Source organism: Ischnura elegans, chromosome 5, assembly GCF_921293095.1.
Source record: "Ischnura elegans chromosome 5, ioIscEleg1.1, whole genome shotgun sequence".
Taxonomy (NCBI): Eukaryota; Metazoa; Arthropoda; class Insecta; order Odonata; family Coenagrionidae; genus Ischnura; species Ischnura elegans.
The window spans coordinates 29,496,112-29,523,195 of record NC_060250.1 but is presented as its reverse complement, the minus strand read 5'-3'; the positions used below and the strand labels follow the sequence as shown (position 1 = coordinate 29,523,195).

General features: G+C 37.0%; 1 protein-coding gene across 1 annotated transcript in view; it reads left to right on the top strand.

Moving 5' to 3' along the window:
* Positions 1-27,084, top strand: part of LOC124158644 (metabotropic glutamate receptor 2-like) — a 630,302-nt gene that overhangs the window by 189,730 nt on the left and 413,488 nt on the right. The gene's annotated exons all lie outside the window — the stretch shown is intronic.

Here is a 27,084-nt window from a genome sequence, read left to right as displayed (position 1 = left end):
TTTCCAAAGGGTTTATTCGAACATGACGAGTTACATCGCAACAAAAAACTGTTGTTGATCTTAATAATGTTCTTGTAACCACGAAACGCGTCGTGGTCGAAGAAATCCTGTGGAAGTATTGCAATTTCTCATGTAACTAATTTCGGGAAGGGTTGCTCGACCATTTTATATTCATAGTCTGAGAAAAAAGTTTACTCAATAAGTTAGATATAATGGGGTTGTGAACTAACATGTATATTGTAAAATAATTACATTTATGTGTTAGCTTATGGTAAGGGGAGTAAACTTAAAATATATCGCATAAAATAACGCATTTAGTTGCTACATAACATTTAAAATACGAAAATCTGTGGGAAATCTAAAATCATCAGCGCCTCTAAACGGCTTTTCATTGGGCAGAAGATGGATGACGTCACAAGTCATACCTCGGGAGCCTTGCCGCAAGAGCCACTGCACACAACCCATGTATTATCGACAGACGCTGTAACACATTGGATGTTTACAGCTTTCACGCGAGATAGGTATTATCACGAAGATTGTTACATGTTATAGGCGATTCCGATAATCTACCTGCATTGTACATTTTTACCATTCACAATTTTTTTAAAGATGAAGCGATAGATTCAACGTCAACAAGGTTAAAGGGGTGATAATGAAGAGGGGCGTACACCGTTGGTGATTATGTTAATTTTTTTGTTTCTTATACGTGCTTCAAATATGATAAGTGTTATGCAAAGAGAAGTAATAAAGGTTAACGTATCAATGTAGTCTTATATTGTTATAGTAATTTCCATTTCCAAAATCGCCTACTTACAGAACAGCTCGAGAGAGGCATGGCGATTCAGCCGTAGGGTACATGAAAGTGAAGCGGGAGGGAAATAACTTCATAGTTAATGCATTAGTTTCCCCGAGCACAACATTAGGAGCAAGTCCTACACTAACGCACAACGAAAAGGAGGAATAATTTCAGCTGCTGAGCTACTTCGATTGTGCAGGGAATCTTATGAGTGCTGAATATATAAATAGCTAATTAACGTTAGATTCTTTATGAGATTGTTTATTTCATTCGTTTGAATACCACATGAAGTTAATATTTATATGGAGTAGCAAGGCAAATATTCGGGCAATTAAGAAGCACGAGTCATTATGATAAATTGAAACAGTAGGTTTTTTTACCGTAGTGAAAATTTAATAAAGCCGACATTGCATACCTGCATGAGTACTACCTTATATAACCTAGTCTAGGTATAAGCCTACATACAGTCACTTACCTGCCTACATAGAATTGTGTATCTGTCTACATGAAGTCATTCAGTTCCCTACACGGAAAATATTTACGCGCATAAAAATAATATTTTCAGTGAAAATCATAGAATATAACGGCTACCATGAAAATGGCTCTGGGTCAGGTCTGTTTACATAATACATAAACACGTACAAGTTAATGTAAAATTGTATGAACGCGTGATGAACACGAAAATACACCGTATAACCAACCCAGTTCTGCGAATGCGTGAAATAAAAATAGAACCTGTTCTAATTTGGTTCATGCATTCGCATATGTTCCGTTCCAGTCCACAAAAATCATGCATGAACTCGCATATTAACTTGTAAGTGTTATATACCGTATAACCAGGCCTTTATAGGTACGGGAATACATTCGACCTTTTAATGTTATCTGCGTTTTTCATTTAAACTATAGGTTATTTAACCCCATGTGTGAGGTTGTTCGAGGATAGCCCTCGAAGGAATATAACACTACAAGGTTTGATTAAATTCTGAGAGCCACTTTTCGGACACTTCCCTGATAAGACGAATACATCCGCCCATTGTTTTGTGGTACATGAAGTTTTCCATGTCATCTTCCAACTGAAATAGGCATTATCACAAAGATATTTAAGCACAATTATGTAAATTTATTGGATTCAGGTATACAAAGTCAACGGCTTTGCTGTACTATCTATCAATCCCTAAGTCGGAGCAACGATGCATTGCTACACGACATATAGTTTCTTGATATGCATTTTTATTCCTTCAGTTTACAATTATGGTATTTGAATTCTCAATGTTGGAATTTTATGATTTCGAATACAATTTAGTATAGGTATGTTTCCGTTTAAGTGATCGACACAGCAAAACAAAACCGAAGAAGGAGACAGATTCATATCTTGACGTGCATGTCGGAACCGTGCTTTTCGCCTTTTCTTTTCTTTCGGGTCCATGACAAATGCCAATTTTGGGGAGTTTTTATCATGTATTATTACTGATCGATACAAAGAACCACTTATTTCGAGCTACAGAAGTCACACCTTGCGTAGCAGTTGTTTTTCCTGCAGTTCAACACCAACGAATGACGTAATAAACAATCCACTAGCTACTCGGTATGACTTGTGACGTCATTTTCCTACTATTCCGCGTACCAGCTGTTTTCGAAACCGTTCGAATTCATCTACTATTTTTCATTAATTTTTGCCTAAAATACCGTTCCATTTGCGAATGCAACTATTTACCACGTATATGTTCACGGAATAAAATTTCCAGTACATTTCAGAAAATTGGTTCGGAAGTTGATTACTCTTATTGCACCAAAGTAATGAAATTAATGCACGCTATTCTGATTTCTACGATTTACCGTCGTAATCAGGGACTCTTACGCTTGCTTTTCTTTGGAATATATATTCACTGTCAATATCAATCGTATTTGTCATTTTAACATTAGTATTTTGCTTTTTGTACCAGTGTGCCTCAGTGCAGTTGACCGCAAGAATACGGTATAAAAAAACATTATTCAGTGGGAGGTAAAAAATAAGGCTGACTTGGTCAGGAAATGATATCTGTGCACAATGTATACTCATTTGAAACCTCCGCAACAAAAAATTGATGTGCATTGCCTGATTTAATTATTTTCTCCTAAAATTGTAAAGGTTAGTACGTATCAGAGAGCCATTTTTGACCTGTAAAAATTAAAATGCTTACATACACGTATTTATATTACTACTCGTCTTTCGTGTACTGCTTCTAAGAGAGGAAATTAATGCATAATTGATGAATGAACTTTATTACCAAATGACCACACAGGTACATTAATTTGCACTGATTGTAGATCATTATTTAACAGTAGGTCATGACTGCCTCAAATGAACTACCTGACGACACGTCAAACATCTAGAAGAGCTCTCCTCAAAGACAACTTTTTCCGATCAAAGGTAGCGAGGACACTACTTGCCATTTCGAACAAAATTGGACGTTCTCTGCCCTCCCATCCAGCGTCCTATTGGGCGGAATAATTCGATTTGGACTGCCTTGCGCCTCGTTTGCCTTCGAATGTCCGTCCTCTGACTCCATTACGGGGCGCTTAATTGGCAGTCCGCGAAACTATCAGTACCTACCCCCGCCGCGCACTGCATTTGTGGTCATCGGCTATGACTCGAACGGCGGTCAACCCCTTCCACATATCCCAGGCATTCTCTGCAGTCGTCCCGATGGGATACGTCGCCCGAAGGCTTGCATGCTAACGAGGCCGGATGCTGCATGAGGGTCGTGCTTTGTCGTTGCTATTGACATATCTCGGGAGACAATTGAATCTCGCGCAGCAATCCGTGGCCATGGTGAGGATGTGTCGCATGGGACAGGATACCCCTGCTGTCAATCTCAGTTTCAGGCGTTATTTGGATTTCATGTAAAGGTTTTATAGATAGATATATGGATTTATTGCTGACAACTATTACGAATTGAAACAAGATATACATGCCAAAGTTGCAAATTAGGCTGCCTCGAAAGAATACTTGTGTTGAGGAAACCCTCTTATGATATGTACTTTGTTAACATTGATGAATAGTACATAATAGTTTGCATATTAATGTATTGTAAAAATTGAAAATAATGATGGAAATTAGGCAGAAAATAATAATGCAGTACAAATGATGAAAAATAAATAATATACTACTAATAGTACAAATTAGAAATAGGAATGAATAATAATGCAATCCCGGTGATGCAAAATAGATAATATGACTAATGCAAGGTAGATTTAAAAAATATAGCAATTTTTTCTTGAGCCAAAATCCAATTTGTCGACGGTGCAAGAATACTTCACCGCCTTCCTTATTCTATGTACATCAAGTAGATTGCTGTAGATTTTTGGTCCCATGCACTCAAATACTTCATCGTTTGGAGATATTAAGATTAGGTTAGATTAAAGTTACCTTGCCATTTTTTGTATTGGACCATAAAGAGCCACTAGATAAATTTGATTAATAGAGGTCGGTAAAATGAAGTTCACATTAGTTACCTACTCTGAAAACCTCGACTATCAATTCACGTGAGTAATTCTAAAGCATCTCTTATAAGAAGTAACTTAGCACGAAGTCACGCACTTGGATGCCAAGTTACTTGTTTCAAGGATGCAATTAGCAACAAAATAATTCTTGGCTTCTCCGAGGTTCAAACGCAGATCCCCTTGTTCACTGTTCAGGTATACTGAAGAGGCTAGTAGCATCACTGGCCGGAGGATTCGAGGCTGAACTCCTGCTAAGTCAATCGATTTTTCAGCATGATAAACGTGAGTTTTATGGATTTTTGCGGTGAAATATCTTTCGTAAATTTGAATCTGGAGTGAAATATTAGTGCCAATGGATAGGTCTTAGATATTCAGTTAAGGAAAGGTAGATTGCTGTTTAAATAGGTTGCCCGGACGAGGAGTATTTAAATGACCATTTTGAAGATGGGGAATATGTCGTGAACAATTGGATGATGAAGGTGTTACTGTGATAATTTAGTCAATGCTTCAAGATATTGCGACGCTTCCAGCTCATATAGTATGGTGAACCTGTGCAAAAATTTCTCGAATAAGGAAGTGTGATTACCAGAATGTATCGAAAAATAATTTTTGTTTCAGAGCATGGCCTTAATTAAAGTATCCTCATTTTTATTTTAGTTTGACGTTAGATTAAAAAAGGGTAACAGAATAGTTAAGCTTATAATTACGAGCGTGATTTCTGAAGAATAGATAAAATTTATATAATCCACCTTGTATAGATGTTATGCGCGAATTTAATCTCAACAGAGATGCTGACTCTGTTTCTCTAGTATTTAGACTTGGATTTGAGTAGGTGTCATTCTATTCAGCACTCTAGTCAACCGAACCTACTCTAATTCTGTTCCAATTTTCTACATTTGCAAGTATTGCAATAAATCACCGTTTGGATAATTTTTCAAATAAGAATAGCAATGGTTCGGTATAACAAATAGGAAGCATAATTAAAGTTGATCGTCTATTCGTGTGGATTACTGACTATAAGTGCTACTGGATTATAGTAAGCGCAATTAATAATGTATTGTTGAAAAGAAAATGGAGTGTTTTGATCTAAAATGTACCATGGATTCAATGGATAAATTTGCTATCCCGAGTTAATTGAATTTAATCTTGGATCTTAACATTCTCATAGCACACCCCCTTTAATTTTGTTGGGAAAACATTTTTAACTGCTCTAGTATATTTTTATATCCATGAATTAGATTATGTCGGCCAATTTGTGGCATCACTCTGAAATGAATCCTAACTACAGCCATGCTATACAGGGTGTCCCATTTATCTTGACCACCCGAAATAACTTTTTGTCCAGATGCAAATTCAAAAATGTGTCAAGCAAAAGTTAATTAGCCGCCAGGGAGATATTAAACAGCATTATTGCCTTCCCGGTAGCTTTGTTATTTACAAAGATATGAACATCGGTATGTCTTTTTTAAAGGACACCCAATATTTTTTATTCGGAAATTCATTTCCTTTTCTAAAGACCTATGCAAAAATGTAGCCCAGTGGACCATTAACATAAACACAACGTTATGAAAACATAATAAACTCGTCCATTTACTGTGGACGAGTTTCTTATGACTGGTGTGCATTTTACTATGCTTTCATATGTTCACCGTCAACGTCAGCAAGTGGAGTAGTTCCAATACCCGCAATAAGCGCTATAGAGTCAGTCATTTTTCCATACGCGGTGTTTATGTTAATGGTCCACTGTGCTACATTTTTGAATGAGTCCTTGGGAGAGATAATGAATTGACGAATAAAGAATATAGGGTGCCCTTTAAAAAAGACATACCGATGTTCGCATCTTTGTAAATAACAAAGCTACAAGGAAGGCATTCATGCTGATTAAGGTCCCCCTGACGGCTAATTAACATTTGCTTGACACGTTTTTAAAGTTGCATCTGGACAAAATGTCAAAGTTGAAATTGATTTTTAAAAACTCTGGTTACTGTCGTATATTATATGATTTCTAAATTTTTTTGTGTGAGAGGTTAAATTAAAAATGGTTGACCATTTCATAAACCAACACACCCTGGTGTTTACGAAAGTAAACGGTTAAAGAGCTCTGGATGTTTGATTGTGTAGTGAATTAGTTATTATATTAGGGAAATTATATTGCAGCTGATGTTTTGCAAGGATTAATCAATTCCCATGGCTTGTGGAACATAAAAAAATGTTAAGATGAGATGCTGTGAGATATTTAAGTTTAAAGTCAAGGTAATACAGACAAGGCAATTTGCATTTCACATTTCAGCTCAATTTATAGTCAAGTCGCCAACGCATTAGTATATTCTGAGTATATAGTAAAAGAATGGAGCAATTCCCGTTCCTCTATCCGTGGATATGCGCATTTTTTATAACATCTCCCAATTTTGTCACATATTGTTCATGAAGGCTAGATAATTTTTTATTATTATTCTCAAGGATCAATACACATTCCTAATTTGAAAGCATTTGGAAAGGGTTGCTTTTATATTGCTGCTTAATTGCATATGATTGACGTAGAAGAACACGTATTTGACTGCAGTAATTAATGTGATATGATAGCTGTGACAAAGCGCAGTCAGGGTCTCCATTTAAGTCCCACTTTCGCAGTACGTACATGATTTTCAAAAGGTCTACTATTAACGCAGATATTTCTGTTGTATCGGTTTATAAAATTCAGACTCTGACGTACCTCCGGGGCTCAAGGCTAAATTATGAATTTTTCGGGCCAAGCTTCGCCGATAACGTTGCTTAAAATAGTGTGCTCAATGATAAGTTAAAAGTTTTCGAGGGCCGAGAGACACTCAAGTCACCCCTTATCGTACTGAACTCTTGGAGTAGTTTGCCTTCCACCCGGCACGGGCTCTGACCAACGTTCGAGTGTGCTGTAATTAACAGCTTGAGTTGTCCTGCCGACATCAGCCGAACAACTTTCGAGTAATTGGAGATTTTTCACCGAGGAGAAGAGGAAGTGTTTCTGCGGTTGCGAACCGAATCGCCATTTTTACTCAAAGTTACTGCCAGGCTGAGAGGCTATTCAGTCGTAGAACTCCTCTTCATTGGACGAAATGCTTAAAGGAACTACCCAATGAAAAAAATGAGCCCAAATTCGTTGGATAATCATTTTAAAGTGATGATTATTCAATTGATGAAACCTTGAATTCATTAAAACATGTCATGCTAGACTCATCAGCAAAAAATGTAACACAATATATTAAGTAGAGAAAAAGATAGTAGGTATGTCTTCTGTTTAAGAGTACCTATATACGTTTAGGAACTTTCAGCTGTAAATCTAATTATTCTTAAAGAGGCCATAGGTACTTTGAAGGCCCTTTTTGATAGAATGATTCCATGTCGTTATTTAGAACTTTATACGGCCGTAACCTAAAATGGAGAATATTTTACAGGAGTATTGTTTCCTGTAATGTCACAGGAAAGTGTAGAAGATTAAAATGAGGCCCATTAAAGCCATTACCGTAGAAGTCGTTAACTTCGGTATTCATCATTGACACAAATTGACATAGAATTATAAAACTGACCCTTAGTTTTAGTAGCCTTCAAAGTATTGAACACTATACTAAATACCATTGGACATTTTGAACATAAGCATTGATTATCGTTATCTGAAAACATATTTTGATACTATGCTGTCTATTGGAATTCATTATATATCACTGTTCTGTTGAACCCACACAGACTTTACATTTAGAAAAGTCATTGTGAATTAAATGAAAAATCGACGTTTTATGATATATAATAAAGCAGCCATCCTTTTAGTTTATAAACGTACATACAAATAATATGCAATACGCAGGAATGTAGATGGAAACACGTAGGCACTCACCATTAGTGATTAAAAATTTCATTAACTAGATTTTTTTCCGTTTGTTTTGTGCCTACTAAGTTTTAGGTGTTATAAACCGGAGTAAATACGGCCTGATTGAATGCAAACTTCCGACTATAGAAATGTTTTTATTCTTATAACTCATTGGTTATTCTCATTTGTGTGGGTAATTTTTATTTTTCGAAGCGCATGACCAGAATATTTGGATCTGGAAGTAAAAGTAAGTGGTGTGGATATTCCTCTCTTAAAATAATGTCTATATGTTTATTTTAAAAAATATTGGGTATATTTTTGACTCAAGAAAAAATTTCATGAGGAAAGGCTTAGGTCTAACTTTTATTCTCGCAAAAAATTAGAAGGTAATGAGAATATGAAATAGTTTTGGCGGTGTAGTAATTTATAGTAAACTCGTAGCTGGAAATAAACTGCAGCATTTTTTTTATTTTTGGTGTAATTAGTCGTCCTAAGTAGCATAGATTTATTAAATAAATGAGCTTAGGAAGACAGTGATGCACTAACTGTCATCATTTGAGGTAATGTGTAAAAACCGTGAGTAAATAATTGGATACTCGAAGTTAAGTCACATAGTAATCCGTAAATTTGTCTAGTAGGTATCTCGTTGCATTTGGGGTTCGATTGCATGATTGTGTCCGTAAAGCGATCGATTTATGCTAGGGTCGTTTTTTTAAGCTCCGATGGCTCAGGAATAGAAGACCAAGTGACTGATCGAAAATTATTTCATAGATAAATATTTATCACACTTACGGTGTACTTTCAACATAATCGCCTCGGTGATTGTGGATTTGGTCGTCCCTGTGGACAAGCTTTACTATACCTTCTTCATAAGATGTTGCCGCCAATGACTTTCAATGAATGTTGCCTTTCTCTTGAAGGTCATCACCCGTTTGAAAACGCTTCCATCCAAACCACATCTTTACTTCAGCGTGAAGATGGAAATCACATGACACTAGGTCGATATTGCACGGTGGGTAATCGAAAAAAAGCCCATTGGAATTGCTCAAGGAGCAGTTGGGCTTACATCAACGTTGAGATGACGGGCGTTGTCATGGATCAGGGCACTTCCAGATGTTAGTATGTTTGTTCTTTTGTTTTGAATGGAAATTGGCGTAATGTTTCACTTTGAGCAGCTGTGTTAACGCAAAAATTCTCTCTTATCGGCATAAAGGTGAAGACACGTCAATGTTGAAGCCAATCGGTGAGTGTTTTGGCAGTTGCTCCGCAGTGTACACTTAGCAGGAGAATCAATTGAGACAATGTGTTCATTGAGATTGCCACTAACCTTAAACTAACAACTTACGGTCAGAAATAACTTGAGCGATTGGTGCCGAGGACGCGCAGTTGCCCTATCTGCTCAGTACCCTCCTTTTGCTTGTATGGGGTTTTTACCGAGCGATTGGAGATTGTAAAAAAACCTCCCTCCTACATATATATGTTTGGAAAACCTGCAAGTGGATCACAGTTGTTCATTGTATTATACTCTGAATTCACAGATTCAATTAGCGATGGGTTATTCGATTCAAATTCAGATCATTTATATACCACAGCTTAAATATTTTTACTTATACAAGGATCTTATTCTTGTGCTTTTTAAGCTCATTTTTTTCTTAAAATGGAAAATTAGACAGTTCGCCGTCGGTTGTGACGTAAAGGAAGTGCTAAAGACCCCACTCTCATCTGTTATTCGAAGCTTTTCGCGCCAAAAGATTCTTCGCTTCGCCATAGTTCCACAATCTGCCGTACGAGAGCACTGATGTCGCGTGGAAGGTCTGGCTAAGTCTCCATTTTGCCCGCTAGATGTCTCTTAAGTGCGCGCCGGTGGAAATTTTAGATATCAAAAATGTCTCGCCTAAGTAATGAGGAATTCACCTACACAAGTCCAGCCGAATTTTTTCATCCGCTGTTCTCTTTTACCATCTTCATGGGTTATAAAATCATGTTCAATATGTGGCTAATTTTGTTTAACTAATTAATATTTACCGTTTACATGTGGTAACTATTTGTATTCAAATTCATAAGTACTCATCACATAATGACTGGTGATATTTTTTGCATCTGGTTACCCTATGGTTCAACTTTAAAGGGTGAGAAATCATAATTTCTTGACGGTCACCCGAAAATTACTTTATAAAAAATAAATGTGACCGTGTATCACTCCCGTTCTGACTAGTGCGAAAGCCTACACTATCATAAAAAGTTTACCAGATATATAAACAAACCCTTCACCTTTGCACCATCATCCAACCTTTGCATCTAACGTGTAGCATTTACTCACGGGATATTCTTTAAGGTAGGTTTTCCCTGCATTTTCGCACGATGACGTATAAATGATGACAAGATTTTAGCCTGCTAGACGTTAGGCCTCCGTGAACTGTCTTAGCTAAACCTTTCTTCCGGGTTCACCCCCGCATAACTTTATCGATAATGACGACATGTTTTGGGAAAATGAACGATTCATTCTTCAGATCGTGGTGGAGACATGGCGATTTGGCTCCTGAATACGTGGTCCGTCCGATTTTAGGCTGAACTTATTATACTTTATTATATCTGATAATTTCTGCTGGCATTTAAGACGGCAACTTTAGTTTTAAAAAAGTAATGGACAAGAAAAGGAGGCAAAATTGGACCAGTGAAGTGGAAGTAATAGGTACTCCCTACATTGCCATACCTAACATGCAGTAACTGCAGTCGTATGATATTTCTGGCTGTGTTCCAGAGCGTGCCGATGCCGAAATAAATATTGACACTCTTCTTTCATATTTTAATTCAATTTTATTCCATTTGTTAGCATGAATGAAATTCTCTCTGAACATTGAAGGAAATTGACATTTCGGGTTCTGACTTGTTGTCCATTCTAAAGCCCACCTGTATCTTTCTACGTAAATTTAAGTAATGATTTAGTAGCCTTGTGATCGGGCAACCAGTTTCATCCCTAAATATCGGCTGCGTTTATTTTTTTACGCTTGGGCGAGCCCGACATGATGTGATTGATACCATTACCCGGAATATTGTGAAATCAGACATCTACGGCCAGTTGACTCCAAAATCATGCTGCAGGATTTTCATTTTTTACCCTTCCCGATCGGAGACTTATATTTAATGATATTCTGTTGTTGTTTAAAATCTCGACAGTAAACAGCTGTAAGCTGAATCACTGCACTTTAATTAAAAAGTTCGGATCTATACAATGTCTATGCTAATCGTATCATTAAGACACGGCATGAGATATGAGTGAAACACTTTGCACTTTTCACATAAAATTTATTAAACTACAGTCGACACGTTTTGTTGCACTGTAGCATTCTCGAGGCTAAACCATTAAATAAGCCATACCAATATAAATACAAAATTACACTGGGATGAAGTTCCTTGATAGACATACACTATTAAAATGGATTTTTATCATTGCGATTCTGTATTTAACGGTTAACTTCTTGTATAATTTTGCCTACACAGCTATGCTGGCTGATTTAATGAATTGGATGAATGAGGCAGATACTTTGTGGAGATCAGTTATGAGAAACATGTCGACTAAAGTTTAATAAATTTTATGCGGAAAGTGCAAAGTGTTTCACTTCGTATCTCATAATAGATCTCCTCAAAGTATCTACCTCATCCATTCAACTCATGACACGTAATACCTATTTTTGGGCATTTTGGTTATTGTATCGCTCTTATTGCTCCCAAATGTGAAGTATATCCTTCCAAATTAAATGACTATTTGAAAAAAGGCATTTTGTTTTCAAATAGCAATTATGAAGTATGAGAAACTATTAACATTTAATTGCTGGATACTTGTCAGTAGATTTAGCCATCTACGGCGTATCAGATATTCACGAGAGAAAATAATCACCACCTATCCAACTGACCTTGCTATCAATGCTCACTAGGGGCGGTCATCAAACAACTTTTTTCGAAAGTCAAAGTTCGACATATTACAAAATGTAGCCCGACGTACCAAATGAACAGAGAAAAAATTTTGTTCTTGTAGGTTGACATCCTACGGTTGCACCAGGGCCGTTTATGTTAAGCTTAGGCAACCCGCAACACATTCTCTCTTTTTACGCTATTTCGGCGATAAATGTCGTGATTTTAATGATTTTTTCAGCCGATTCTGCACCACTCATGTATGAAATAGTCGAGGTAAGCAACATAGGTCGAATAATAACTTTTATTATACAATCACCGGTATTAAAATGCAAATAAACGTAAAAAACTTTGAAATTTTCTTAATGGTATATATTTTAATTTGGTGTACTCGTATGGGCATGATCGCACTAATATGACCCTACCGTTTATATACAACAACATTTTTCCCCTCTCCCATCCTAGCATTGCTCACCTTCGCAGCTAATTTTTATGTAATTTTTGAAGTTAAATCTTTCGGGTGTTGATTTACACTATCCAGGTTGATACGTCCTTGATCGTTCACCTGTTGCCGAAAAATCCGATAGCAACGTTCAGCGGCGCTTCAAGGCGGAAAGGTGGCTGTGTGGGTGGGTGGAATAAGGGGAGGGCGAGGTAGGGGCGTGGCACAAATTCGGCGTGGGTCTCTCTCTCTCTCTCCCTCTCTGGGTCACAGCAAGAGAGGCCGCGGCGGGGTGGATTGAATCAAGTGTAATCAATGAAGAACTTCTCTCTCTAGATGCAAACCTATCACACTTTTTATACTTAATACATGATATTTCCTCTGAGTGTAATTCGGTTAAAAACTGTTATTTTACCTATTTATGCCAATGAGCATTGCTCACGAAGGGAATTAAAATATTTTTTTAGATTTTTTGGTGTAATTAATGAATAATTGAGCTACTGCAGCCGATGAAACTCCCATATAGGTTCTTTGCAAATTTCACATGAAGGTATAAATGAATCGTACGAACTATTTTGACCAAATGTTTTGCACTTGAACTGAAAACTTATAACTTTTTGTAAATCAGACTGTGGAAAAATTTCAGGCCGTTTTAACATTCGAAATAAGGTCACGTACTTCAATTAGTACTGCTATATCGAAACCGTAAAATCCTATTATCGGTGGTTGATGCCCATGTGGACCTGTCGTTGCTCTATATTCGTATCCATGCTTTGAAAACAACTAGCGAATGTATAAGCAATTAGTCAGTTTAACTTGCTTCTTGTTTTATAGAGTGGTGGAAGCTACTTATTTTGACGTCGTTGGGAGCGCAAATAAAATTCGATATTCTCCCCCATTCCCGTTTTGGTGGAAAATATGCATGCGTTTTTCGTAAACATTTTACCGTGACGTTGGTATTTTCCTGGTTTTCCTGTGGATTAGTACAAATGAAATATTATGAAATTTTTTATACGCATTTTACGTTTTCATAAATAATTTCAATATTTTGCCTTACAAATACATTCTACTCATTTCTAAACCTCTCCAACTTAAGTTATGGCATGTTTAGACACGATACGCCTCATAACTATTGTCAAGACAAGTCATCTACTTCTTTTCAATTACGACTCGGCTATTGATTCATTTTGAAAAAAATTAAGTCTATGGATAATAGGTGTTATTTTTTTCGTTAGGTAATTTTTATTATGCAAGTAAGGAAATTGGTACCCTTGACCGCTTTTCTCAGTTCTATAAAAAGATTCCATTGATTGAGCCGGCGATTGCTATTAGTTCAGCAAATGTCAGGCGATTTCCGAAAAGAAATATTGTATTCTACTGCTAGGCTTCGATAAGAAAATAGTGTGGAGTTGTTGTTTGCTTTTTTTTGGAATAAAGGCTTCAGTCAGCATTAATTACAACTATTTAAATAAGAGAATTGTTTTATTAGTAACTAGTATGCACATTAGTTACGGTTTTTGGTTATTTTGAGTCGATTAAAAAATGGTTTCCACTTGTAGTCGAATGGAAGACGTTGGAAGGAATTGGAAGAAGTAGACTCGGATGCCAGCGAAAGGTGAAGTAGAGCTCGAATATCCTACTAGATTTGAATTGAAAGTGAGATGAATACCCCTAATACAACAAATAAGGCACTATAGGCCACTAACATAGCAAATTAAGGTAGATTAGCTTTAATTTTTACTAGTTACACCTAATAAGTGCATACTCATTCAAACATTGCCCTTGGAATCAATGTTTAAGCACGATAGTTTATAGTCTCCCAGAATAAAATACCTTCCTTGATGATGTTGCTAAACTTCATAATAAAGTTGAAATTTTCGGAACTAATGAATATCACTGTTTCAAATCAACAGACGCTTATTACGAGTTTACAATTCAAGTGTCATGCCTGGTAACATGAAGCTTACAGGGTAAGAACAAAGACTAGTAGGATTGAATTAATCTTTTTTTTGAACGAATCGTAACAAATACTGAATAGTCCATGAATTAGCATCCTTTTTGGTTCGACACAACGCATATGACGCGATTCTCACTACGCGTGGATGGAGCTCTCTTTTAAACTTTATGGAGCTCACTTTCCGGAATCCCTTTCGGAGATGTTGTCACGGCTCCTTGGAGGTCTTCTACGGAGTTGTGTCGGTTTCCCTTGTGGTCTCGCTTGAGCTGAGGAAATAGGAAGAAGTCTGATGATGCCAGGTCGTAACTGTAGGTGGGATGAGGCTACGTCGTAACCATGTGCCAGGCTAGATACTCCCTCTCTGTCGCGGTGCCCTAACTTTGACGCAGAATTTCATGGACTAGCACTGTTTAAGATTTTTCCCCATCTTGGATTGTGTCTGTACTTCTAAGCAGAGGTTCGCGGAAATCGTCGTGTTTACTCTCCGTTTTTTCACAAGTGACTCAAAAAAATATTGTATTATCTGGAAAACTCACCACTATCGGGACCAAGTGATCTGGTTCCCCTCCATTGCTTCGTTCACGTTCCAAAAATTCAGTCCTACCATATAGTTCTTTTCGAAGAGGCTCTTCACCAAACGAGTTTTGTTAAGCACTGTAGAACAGAAGTTACTCAAGGTTCTTAAATTTCCTTTGATGAATTCCAGGTGGTCTTGTGATTGTGTTCAACGGAAAGCAAAGAGTATGGGTTTTAAGTTGTGCCTACTTCAGAGGATATGATTTATTCATTTTTTTGCCTTTACTTCCTACGACTCAGCAGTTAACGCGATTCTTGCACTCCTTCATTTAGACATGCACATCCACACTGCTCTTTTTAAAGCTCTACCTCTTCGTATAACTAACTAAGAGGTGCGGGGTAACTAAAGGATTTCACTCTGGCACAGCTTGAAAAATGGAAAATGTATAAAGAAGAACAAATGGCTCAGAAGAAGATGTAAAAACTTTCCCTTTCATCATTTCAAGTTAAACTCGAGCGGAGGAGGTAGGCGTTGAAGCTGGTCATTAATCCTACAATCCTTTACTGATGTTTATATATTTTCTGTAAGTCTTTCGTCAGGGAAAAAAATATCCAAGGAAGTGAGCACTCAACCTGACGTGTATAATTCATTAAAAATCATAATCCAATTACGTGAGCTGTCGTATACACGCGCCATTTGTTTCCATCTCCTACCGCAGCATTTTATTTTGTTTTTTTTTTTCGCTGAAATATCCGCTACTATCCCTCGGAGTAGGATGGTGCCTCTTTCTTCCTCGTATCTTATTTCTCTTCCTTTTCCACTGAAACCTTGGGGTGGGAGTTAATGCTTATGCCCAAGGAAGGGTGTGAGGTGAAGGAGACTGTAAGGAAAAACGAACCCTCCTACGTCACCCGTGCCTCTCCATGTCTCCTGCTGTTCCACCAGGTAGATTGCGAGGTAGCTGCAAGTCTATGGAATCGTTACCTAAATATCCTGGCTTATAGCACAGTTCCTTTAAACTAGGCGAATGAGTTTTATTTGTCATACTTGAACCCCTTTTTTCGGCTGAATTTATACGGCTGGCATTAATTGCATAAATTGGGACTTTGGGATTCTCTTTTGCAAGGCACTGCGAATTTCTGTGGAATTAGTTATACCCTACATGCTATCTCTAAAAACAATGAAATAGTTTGTTAACAAAAATGGTGTAGGGTTCCCAAATTGTCACGGTTTTGCTAAAAATATTTTAATCTAAGTTTTTTTTGCCTTAGGAATCTCTCGCGAATTTTAGAATTCATAAAGTTAGAGGCAAAATATGGAAAGTAAGCACTCATCAAAATGTACTCTCAGGTGAGCATTCCACGAGGCAAATTGTGGGGTGCCGCTAAGACTGATGGTACAATAAATAACTCAGCTAATAGCCTTTTTTGTCTGCAGTACACAAGAAGGTTTCATTTTCAATGGAGACGCTCTTGTAAGCTAATTCAAGCATATTGATGGAACTTGATTGGATTAGCGATGGTTGAGGGATAGTAGTTTTTAAAATAAATAAAATTTTCTGTAATTTGTTGATAGTTAAAATATAAATTGTCAATCCTAATAAAAAATCGAATAACTTCTGCGAAACCTCTATTGTTTGTGATATTTTCTAAATAAAACTAAACTATGTTGAAGGATATGGTGCTTTCCCGTTGAATTTTGCTGATGAAGTCTTCTCTGTTTCACCCTGATGACAATGGCGGGGAGGCCCGTCGAAACGTTGGCAGCAGTGTCCATCCTGACCCGACTGAATTCCGGAGAAGACTGAACTATGTCGTTTAATGGAATAGAATATCCTATACATCGCTTCAATTTTTGGATATGTAGCTTTTGAGGGTGTATACCGATCCTTATATCGCGTCTATGGACACCTTAGAAATTTATCATCTATATTTACCGGTAACAGAAAATTTTATTTCTCTGTTCGTTCTTAAAAGATATATTTCAGCCCACCTTAGTTAATTTTCCACTCCATAAATTTGCATAAACTTTTAATATTTATGTACTTATATATTTCGGCAAGTTAACATAGCAGTGGAATCAGGAGCGTGGTTAGTGCCATTCAATGGGGTTACATAAAATGGTGGTTTTTTCCCAATGGTTACGTTAAAATTAATGAACCGCTTAAAAAATGCAAGTTTTAGGAGCATTCCTGCTTTCATCAGTAAATGGTCTTAGAGCCTACATAAATATGTGATGTTGATTTTCCTTCGATTTTCCTCATTTTATCGACTCATTTTATCCATTTTCCTCTTATAACCTCCTCATTATGTTCTGAGATACATCTTACATTCATTACACCTAATAGCCATCACTCATCCGCATTTATTTAACTATTAAGTTCTGGTAACAAAGTAGTGGTAAACATGTATGGCAAAACGTGCGTGCTACCCAAACGGAAACATTGTTTCCTTTATCAAATGATTGCCTTTCTGGACATAATTGCCCTCATCAATCACCATTTTATCACCACTTATTCGTTAGGTTATGCAATAAGAACTACATTAATGCAATGCATAAAGAATGTTTCCTTACGTGAGTGGGACCTAACGTGTATCCCCATAATTATCTGCAGAAATCGCTTGTGTTTGGAAAGAGAATTGAGTTTCTTAAGCCAAGAGCTATTTTTCCTGATGATTACAAACCTTATTTCTTAAATATGTCAATAATAAATCTAATTTGCTGAAAAATATTGCATTAAAACAAAATTTGGCATCCCTATTACTTAAGGTGCTGACTTTCCCTCAGAAACTATTCCATTGAAACACAAATCAAAAAATAATCACGCATTAAATCAGCATGAGAGAAGAGAAAAGTAATTCTTTTGAAAGCTCAACTAAGAATTTTCAAAAATAAGTAATCCTTGATCGCGGAATATCTGCGAAAAAGGAAACACCTTCCAGAGCAGCTACAAGGCAGCAAATAGTTGCCTCCCGGAATCCTCTAACACCCTTCTCATATTCCTAGTTTACTTACTTTAACTCAGAGCTCATACCTTTCACCCATGATTTTGCGCATCGTTACACCCCTCAAAAATCTAAATCTGTCAACCATTTAGGTCGATTCAGACTGGCACGTTTTTTACGCGTCTAGCATTAAAAGTGCTCCTCGTAGTCCGGAAACATTATGAAAGATACAATGAGTTGAATGTTTCACAAAATTTTACTTGACCGACCCAGGTTTCGACATGTACGCTATTTCATTTTAAAATGTTCTCGTAGTCCGTCACTTGTGCCCTTTCCGAGCGTAGTAGCCTGGAAATGCTATTCGGTATCAACTCAAAAATGTCCTTTAGTGATGAAACATATTTAGTTTGCTGTAATGGCTTTCTTTTTGAGCCTCAGCATCGTGGAAAATTTGAATTGTTTTCCTCAAATTGTGGCCAATTTTTTTAAAGGAATTTATTGGTGTCCCTCCACTTACCCATTTTTTAAAAGTACGAAATGGTTTATCGAAGGTATTTCTGCGGATATAGGCTATTGGATGGCTGCAAGTAAATGGAGCACTTTGACTGAATCATGGCAAAGAAAGGAAACATTCTCAGAAATAGTCTCTAACATTAAAATAATATGCAATTTGTATGCATGCAATGTAGCTGGGATTGTTGCTGTGGTGTTATCATTAGCAAAGGATTCACAGAAATGATACACGTCCTAACGTCCGAAATTGCCGTAAGTTAATAAATATGGTACTAAAATACTTCAAACGAACTCATACGTACAATATTCCCTTAAGCACCTCGCGTTGGCTCTTGTTATTCTATTTATACGCGGCAATGTTTTTGTGCACACCCATAGCTCTTACCATGTGAGACATTGCACGCTTTTATATCCTCCTTATATCCTGAGATATGGCGTCTAATGCTAAGACTCTTTCTTAAGTTGCAATTCAATAATACCAAATTACAATATCTTTGAAACCGTTGCAAGACTTGCAAAAATACTGTTTTTTTCTAACAAAGTGAAAACGATTTTCCAAATTCGGTCAAAATCGGTGGAAACCCGAGGGCCAAAAATCAAGTCGAAACTGGGTAGATTGACCCACATACAAGCCGTAATCTCATATTATAAGCTTCACTTTGAGAAAAGGAGGATACAACGAATATTTACCTTAAGTAAAGCTGTGAATTTATTAACTCGTTATGTACGGATGGCGAGAATTCTCGACATTACTTCCCGAGCGTTCCGGACGCATGATGAAGATTCTCTTCATTTAGGCACGTCAACTGAAACAATTTTAAAACACTTAATAGATATTTGGCAGTACGTTTTCATTTGCAATTTGTTACTTATTATGAATGGACGTATCGTAGTTTTCGATTGCCAAAAGTTTTATTTTTAACCATTTCTATCCCAGAGCTGCTTCTGAGAGAATTAAATTTCAAGACCTGTCTTTTTTTTAAAGATGTGAAATTTTTTTACAAAATTGCATAATTATTGCGGCAGCTAAATATTTCGCCGCTGAATCTTGAAGCACCAAAGAATACATTGTTACAATATTTCCGGGATAGAACTGAAAATGCTCGCACTATTGATGCTTCTTAGAAGCAAAACTAGGCTATAATATTTTAAAACATAACCTTTTTAACCATATTTAAACCAGAAACAGCTTGCCCAAATTGGCACCTATTTTCAATTTCAGCACCTCTAACCAGGCGTTGTTGTTCCTCTATACCTCCATTCGCAACGAGCTAAGGTATATTTAGGTCAAAGAGTAGAGCTACCAACCAACCATCTCGTTCCACTATCTCCTTGTGAAACTTCCTTCTTCTTAAGCTTTAAATGATTATCACCCCTTTAATCCCATCCATTATCTTCATAATCTTTCTTCCAGTCTCTCGCATTTTCAGCATCTTCCCCTTCAACGCGCCTTTCAACATCGTCTTATCGCCCATTACCCAACCCATCCAACACCCATGGCTACTCCTAATATCTTCCAGCTATTATAGAACCTAAAAGTAGAACAATTTCCTTTCCATGTTCATGACATCTTGGCATTCACGTATCTTTTGTGGTCATTCCATGGTAAAAGTATCTTAGAACTCTCGTTAAGTATTACTTATTTATTTGTTATTTAAGTATTACTGATAAATAATGGATAAGTGATAGCGTATGGAATCTGAGTGTCCATGTGAGACTCATTTTTCAATTGCACACTGGAGGCTAATCCTTATAGACTATTTCTTGCATTTTCATCCGAAAAAAACAATCGGAGTTTGTATCTCATGTGAATCATTATTTAACCGCATTAACCTTCCTTTCTTGTAAAAATGTCATTTATGTATTGAAATAATAGGTGGTTATGAATGACATTCACAGCAATATGAATTTCTCATTTTGCAGAGCGTATTTAAATGTGAAAAACACTAGATATCACAGCATAAATAATGTAGCATAATAATAGTACCGCTCGATTCTCGTGTCGATTTCCCGAAGGAAATGTAAGCTTTTTATTTTCCTTGCACATAGCTCGGGCTTGAAGCACGGTTACTGTGATTACAATTAAATAACTCTAACTGATTTTTTTCCTGATAAATGCACTGAATGCGTCGAAACAATAGTTTTCATTTGGTTACGTCGAGATAAATGGTGAATATCTTGTTGATGAAAGCTTTTCTAGCCATTAGCCGTGAACTAGGATTCCAACACGATTTATAGCTCTTCATTCGTGCTGATTTTCATTTAATTTAGTTCAGAAAAAAATTGTTAGTGATAGCAATAAAAATGATGGCATTGGAGTGTCCTTCATGCTTGTGCCGTAATCGGGTGCTAACGTCGTTGTACCTTATTTCTCTTTTATGTACAGTTATTACCTCTCAATGTGCCGGATATGACATTGGCCGGGTGTTGTGAAATGGAAGCTATCTGTGCCTTACAATTAGCTCAAAATATGATACAAAGTGAAATGTGTTATCATGATAATACATGCATGCCAGTATATTTTCATTTGCTGCAGAAATAAATAATATCCAACTGGTTACTTGCCATGTAGGTATGCATTATTTTGGAATCGTAAAAGGTCATCTATTAGATGAAAATGTTTATGTAAAGATAATTACGGTGGTCTTCACGACTGATACCATTGAAAGTTAACTATAGCCTACCCCGCCAAAAATTAAATTTGGTTGTTTTCAGCTGAAATTCGGAACATCTTGGCAAACATTCTGACTAATGTGGCTTACCTGGTAAAGTAGTAAAATATTAAATAAGGATAAAGCCTGCAATATTTACCTTTTAAAGACTGTCGAGATGCGTTCAAAAAATTCATCGTGATGTGAATAGATCTCAGGAGAATGTTTTTATGATCGGGAACCTTTTTTAAAATGCATGCCATTTTAGTAGTGCATAAAATTATCATGCAGATTTATTTATTCCTCTCCATGCAATTAATTACCTCCTCACAAATTCTGGTTTCGAATTCGGATTTGGGATTCTTTCCTAGAGGCTGCTAATATTGACTCATTTGGACACCCAGGAAAAGGTATGGTATCGGCTGCGCGTCTTCTGTGCGTGGATCCAATGCATTCAAGCGATAAATTGTTCCTTTTGCCGTGAGATGACGCCACCGTCTCTCCTAGAGGGCGCTTATGAAGGCGGCGACAAATGGCGGGAACACTGCCTCGAGTGGAGGGAGAGTCCGTGGATTGATGGATCCTCATCCATCGAAGGAAGCGTTTCCCTTTTGCCCGCTCGGTGATGTATGACCACCCTTACATATCCTGCATTATTCAAAAATGTATTTTACCTCCTCTAATGGTCGCCTTTGACGGGGGCAGGTGGAGGCGGATATGAAAAATCGCCCTCAGTCCCATTACGGGGCCTGCCCGCCTACGGCGTCGCCGGTGGCGCCTCCGCCGCCCCTCGTGTCCGAAACTGGAACTAAAAATGACGACTTCTCTCAATTGATGGCGCTCGTATCCCTGCGAATGCTATACATATATATATTTGTGTGTGTGTGTATATATATCCACGTACCCTTACGTCTTTCCCCCTTTCTCTCCGCCAGTTCTGTTTTTCCATTTCCTTTCCATCATGGCCCGGGGGTCGTTAGTGATTCACGGTGAGATGGAGGGTCGGGGATGATCCTCAGAACGGAATCTCATTTCGGATTCGATTATCAGCCCCATTATTGCGTTCGCAGCGCGTGGGCCCGTGGGAAATATGAAGAGACTGAGGAAGAAGGAAGGAGATGGAAATCAGGCAAGACATACACCTCGAGGTTCGCTCTTTACCATTCATCTGCGGAATCAGGAAGAGACGAATCGTCTCCAGAAGCTAGGCTCGGATCATGTTCCGTTCCACTTCATAAAGGCTGCTTTTAAGAAGTGAAATAGGGTTTTCTCGGCATCAGCCTTCTCACAATTTAGCATTGGTTCATTAGAGTCCTGCATGCGTTCACGAAGTTACTTTTCATATTCTGGATTGTGTAAGCGCCAAAAGCAAAACCAGGCAGTTCATTAGTCATCAGCAGTATGAAATCATCTCAACATTTTCTTGTGCTCCACTCGTTTTGTGTGATAGTGAATTTTTCGAATGCGCCCAAAGTTTTGATAACTACCCATATGTAAGTGCAGAATTTGTTAAATATTTATGGGGAGAACAAATTTGTGATTAAATTGTTTGAATATCACCTAATTTCAGAGGGGAAAAAATATGAATGAATTATTCTTTGAAGGTTCCAATTGAAAAATTTAGTGACGACCCGACGCTTTTTCCAATTGTTACACCATTTTCAAGTCTACCAATATTCTTTTGTTACATTATATCCAAAGGTTTCAGAAAGAGGTTGTGGTGGCACTTAGCTGTAGAAAGATTGACTAGGATTATAAATTAAATTATATTTTAGTTTCAATATTCTAAGGAAAGCGTAGTATTAAAGATTAAGTTTATTATAAATTTATAAATAAGATTAGATTTAATAAATGCGAATACACTAGAGAATATCTACTTTTACATACTATGATTCACATAAACTTATCTGTAAAACTGGTAGCCGAAGGTTCTTTGTGGGAAATATAATATTTAATTTAGTTTTATATTAAGATATTCAAGCGCTTTTTGTGCTTTGTTCTGAGTATGAGAGATAGTTGTCATCATGCGTCGATTGAAATGGCGGAATACAATGTTGTTCTCGTGAATATCTCATCAATATCGTTGTATATTAAAGATTGATAATTCCTTTCAGTTTTTCACTTGTAAAACCTCCTTTATAACCAATTTTCCGCGCATGAATATTCACTGAGTTTTAACAAGAAATAAATTGTTAATGTAGCCGTTTCATATGTTTCATATGTTTTGTGCTTTGTTCTGAGTATGAGAGATAGTTGTCATCATGCGTCGATTGAAATGGCGGAATACAATGTTGTTCTCGTGAATATCTCATCAATATCGTTGTATATTAAAGAAATATACAACGATAACCGTCCCGGGTTAGTTTTGTAAGTAATTCTAGATATTTTCCTTTGTTTAGATCGACTAGAAAGCGGAAGTTTTTAGAATTAAATATTTAGTAGTCTATCAATTTTACAAAATGTTAATTAGGTACTCTTATTTTTAAATCTCGTAAAAGCTTTTCTATATAATTTACGAAAAGATTCAACGACAAAGTTTTCATGTTCACATTGCAAATTCCAAACATTTGATTTTAATTTATCTGAGTTGAATTTGCCTGCATTTAATTTCCGAGCTAATCTTTGTAAATACTTTAGAGTTTTTAAAAAAGTTTGCCTATTTTGGATGCCGTTAAAAAAAGTCCTGTAAAATAGCGAGCTTTGAGTAGAAAAAGAAAATAAAATATAACTGGCCACCCATGATTCAAAGTAGGAGTACAAATGTCTTGTTTAAAGCATAATATGAACCGCATAAATGTTTTCGTATCCAGTTCCAAAGTGTGATCAAACATTCACAAGAAAAATAAATTTGAAATCTCAACCAAGATTTGAACCTTAAGCTATATTTGCTGTGATCATTTGATTGTGTTCCTACTGGTTTGAAAATTCCACGATTATGCATTCTTGACACGTTCCTCATCAACTGGTAGAAATTCTATCCACAGACAAAGAGTCTCCATTCCCCCTTTATTTTTTTAGTGCGGTAGTTTGGTAACGGCCTTTGTTCTCTCGTGGGAAAGATTCGGACGGTTTTTCTTTGTGTCCCGTTTTAATTCGCAAATTAGGGCTTTGGGGCTTACTACGTCCGGTGGAAAAGAAAAAGAAACTGCGTGACAAGTGGGGGCGGGCCAAGATGAAGGAAGTCGTTAAGGTCTTTGGGGTGAAATGATGGGAGACACAATTTCAACGGAGACCTACAAACTCAAACCTACCCCCATAATCCAATCAGCATACAGATGTCTTTTTCATATTAAATTATACAAATAATATCACGGGTATTACCTTTTATGCGTTGAAAGTGACAACATTTTTATCATCAAATCGATTTTTACCAGTTATATGGGATTTTTGACAGAACTGACATGGTACTACTTATTTTAAGTCAACATTTGGATACCACTTTAATGCCAAAAATAAGGAATCATTCTGTCGTCAATTTCTAAAAAAAACTTTGATACGCTGGTTTAATAAATATCCATTAGCCAAAGTTCGACCAATGATCATTACTTCAGTTGATTTTTAATATTTTCTTGAAATCTCTATTGAATCAATTACGGAGATATCATATTTTCATATTCAGCATTAATTTTTTAAAACTTCTTTTACAATATTTAGATTGCTTCCAAAAATATCGTAGAGTGATATTTAAATATCTCAAATTAAAAAAAAACGAGGGGCGGACACGTATAAGTGATATTTATGACACAAAATTGACATCTTTTAGATTTTAAAATGAGCTATTATCCCGTAGCAGATTGGTTTCCAGGTTTTTCTCCGCGTTGATTCATCTTCGTACGACAATTTCTGCGGCGTTGCAGCAGGTGTGGAAGAGAACGACGCGGAGGACAACCAGGCGGACAATTGACGCGGAGGATAACATGGAAACCATGCTGCTCCTACTTCACCACTCCGCGAAAGCCTCCATCTACGACTTAAAATCCTCCTTGTGTTCCCTCCCCGTTCCTTAGTAATCTCATATTGCGGCAATGCGTTTTCCCTTGTCCCCACTCTGAGGCGACTCATCGCTCTTCAACTCATCCCCCCAGTGCCTACCGCCACGTCAAGCAAGGAGGGCAGTGTGAGGAGGGGACAGAACGACCTCCGCGTACTTCCATTCATCCGGGTCAAGCTCATTTGCTGTTCTCCTTTCATGAGGATCACCGCGTAGTGGGCGTAGCTGGGTCATCATCCCGACTGGACATCATCATCATCATCATCTTTCCCAAATTTAAAATTTTGCGAGTTCTTTCTCTGTACTAACGTATGTTTCGTCTGAGCTGCCAGTATATAAATATTTTTTTTTGCCTAAAGGCCGACCAATGTGAAGTTGATATTCTTATATTTATTTTTTGTTTTTAGTGTTTCATTAATAACATCCTGTCTTAGAGTACAAGCGTATCAACTTTTTCGTTGCCTGTGAGGGTGTGATATAAGAGACAATGTAATATTTTCATGTAAAAGAGTACAGTAACACAGGTTGATATTGCCGAACAGATATTTACTAAATAAGTTTGCACGGTCAATAGGTATCTTCAATGATGCCAGAAATTCTGATTCATTCAATAAAACAGGCTCTTTTAATTCACAACATGATGCAAAAAATCATCATGACCCTTTATTCACGTTCCATTTTCCGATTTCATATCCCTGGTGAACAGTGTCTTCCTGTGATTTTTATCATTGTTACCGGTAAAATTTTTCATTTTCCTACCTGTCTTCAAAAGTGAGACTAGATTTTATCAATGATTCACATAGATATTAAGGACATCATGCCCAAATTTCGAATTGAGTGACCTTTTTCCAAGCAACGCTATTTAGACCGTCAAGCTCTTGCTAACAGTTACAGCTAAAAAAACACGTGGAACCACAGCTAGATCAATAATTTAATAACGTAAGTGTAATTAAAGGCAAAAACTCTGCTCTCATTTTAGTGATCAATACAGGCATAGTTTTTGTGGACTTAAAGTCTGGCGAACTGGCATTGTCATCTAAATGTGTCGGTAATTTGCTCGATTAGTAGTCTCTCAAATTTTAAAATCTCATATCTAGCTACTTATGTCTGTTTTAGCATTTATCAAAATTGTGAGGGTAATCACATGATGAGGGAATCTGTCTCACGAAAGGCGTTTATTTGTTTTGTAGGATTTGGGCGTCAAGAGCGTCTGTCTTGCAATCTTATTATTGCGTAAAAAAAAATTCAATTTTTTTAATAAGCATCCCGTTTAGAGGTGATCTATACTCGTCAATTTCGTCTATTTGGGAGAAAATATTCTTTAATTGGCCGCTCTCACAAGTTTAGACCGCTATCTTTCTCCCAGAAATCAATACCTTGAATATAGCCTTCTAAAGGTATGACGTACGTTGGATATAGGCTATTATTTTCGGGGAGCAGCAGACTAATACATCATTTCCATCAGCTCATGATACTCATGAGCCCTATGAATAACTTATGAAGGATGTAAATAATACTGGCGTTGCTCAAAAATATCTATCCTTGGAGTAATAATATAATTCATAGAGAATATTGTCTATTAATGAAGGGATTTACCGGATATGACAAGGTAGTGTCGGTAGGAGGGATAGTGTCGTGTTTTGCTGTGAAAGTGACACAATACTTATTCTATTCCCTACGTGGATTTAAGAGTCCACTTCTTTGCTTTGGGATAGTCTTGAGACTTCGGTAAAGTCTCAATGAACTGGAGCCGTAATTTGCTCTATAGCGGTCCTCACTAACTCCAACGCGTCACTTTTTGGATTATTTCCCAATGCCAAAATATCTGTGAGGATACGACAGTAAGAATTTTGTTACAATGTCTTTGTTTGCACGTGACGTGGAATGACGAGTGGCTCCATGAAGTGGCCTGGTGGTTTTCCAGGTTGTCAGATGACCAGAGATTAGGAACACTTTATTTAAGTTTTAAAATATGTTACATTCAACGAAGCACATCTTGCACAGATTGCAATCACCAAAAACCTCCAAATTACTTCCAA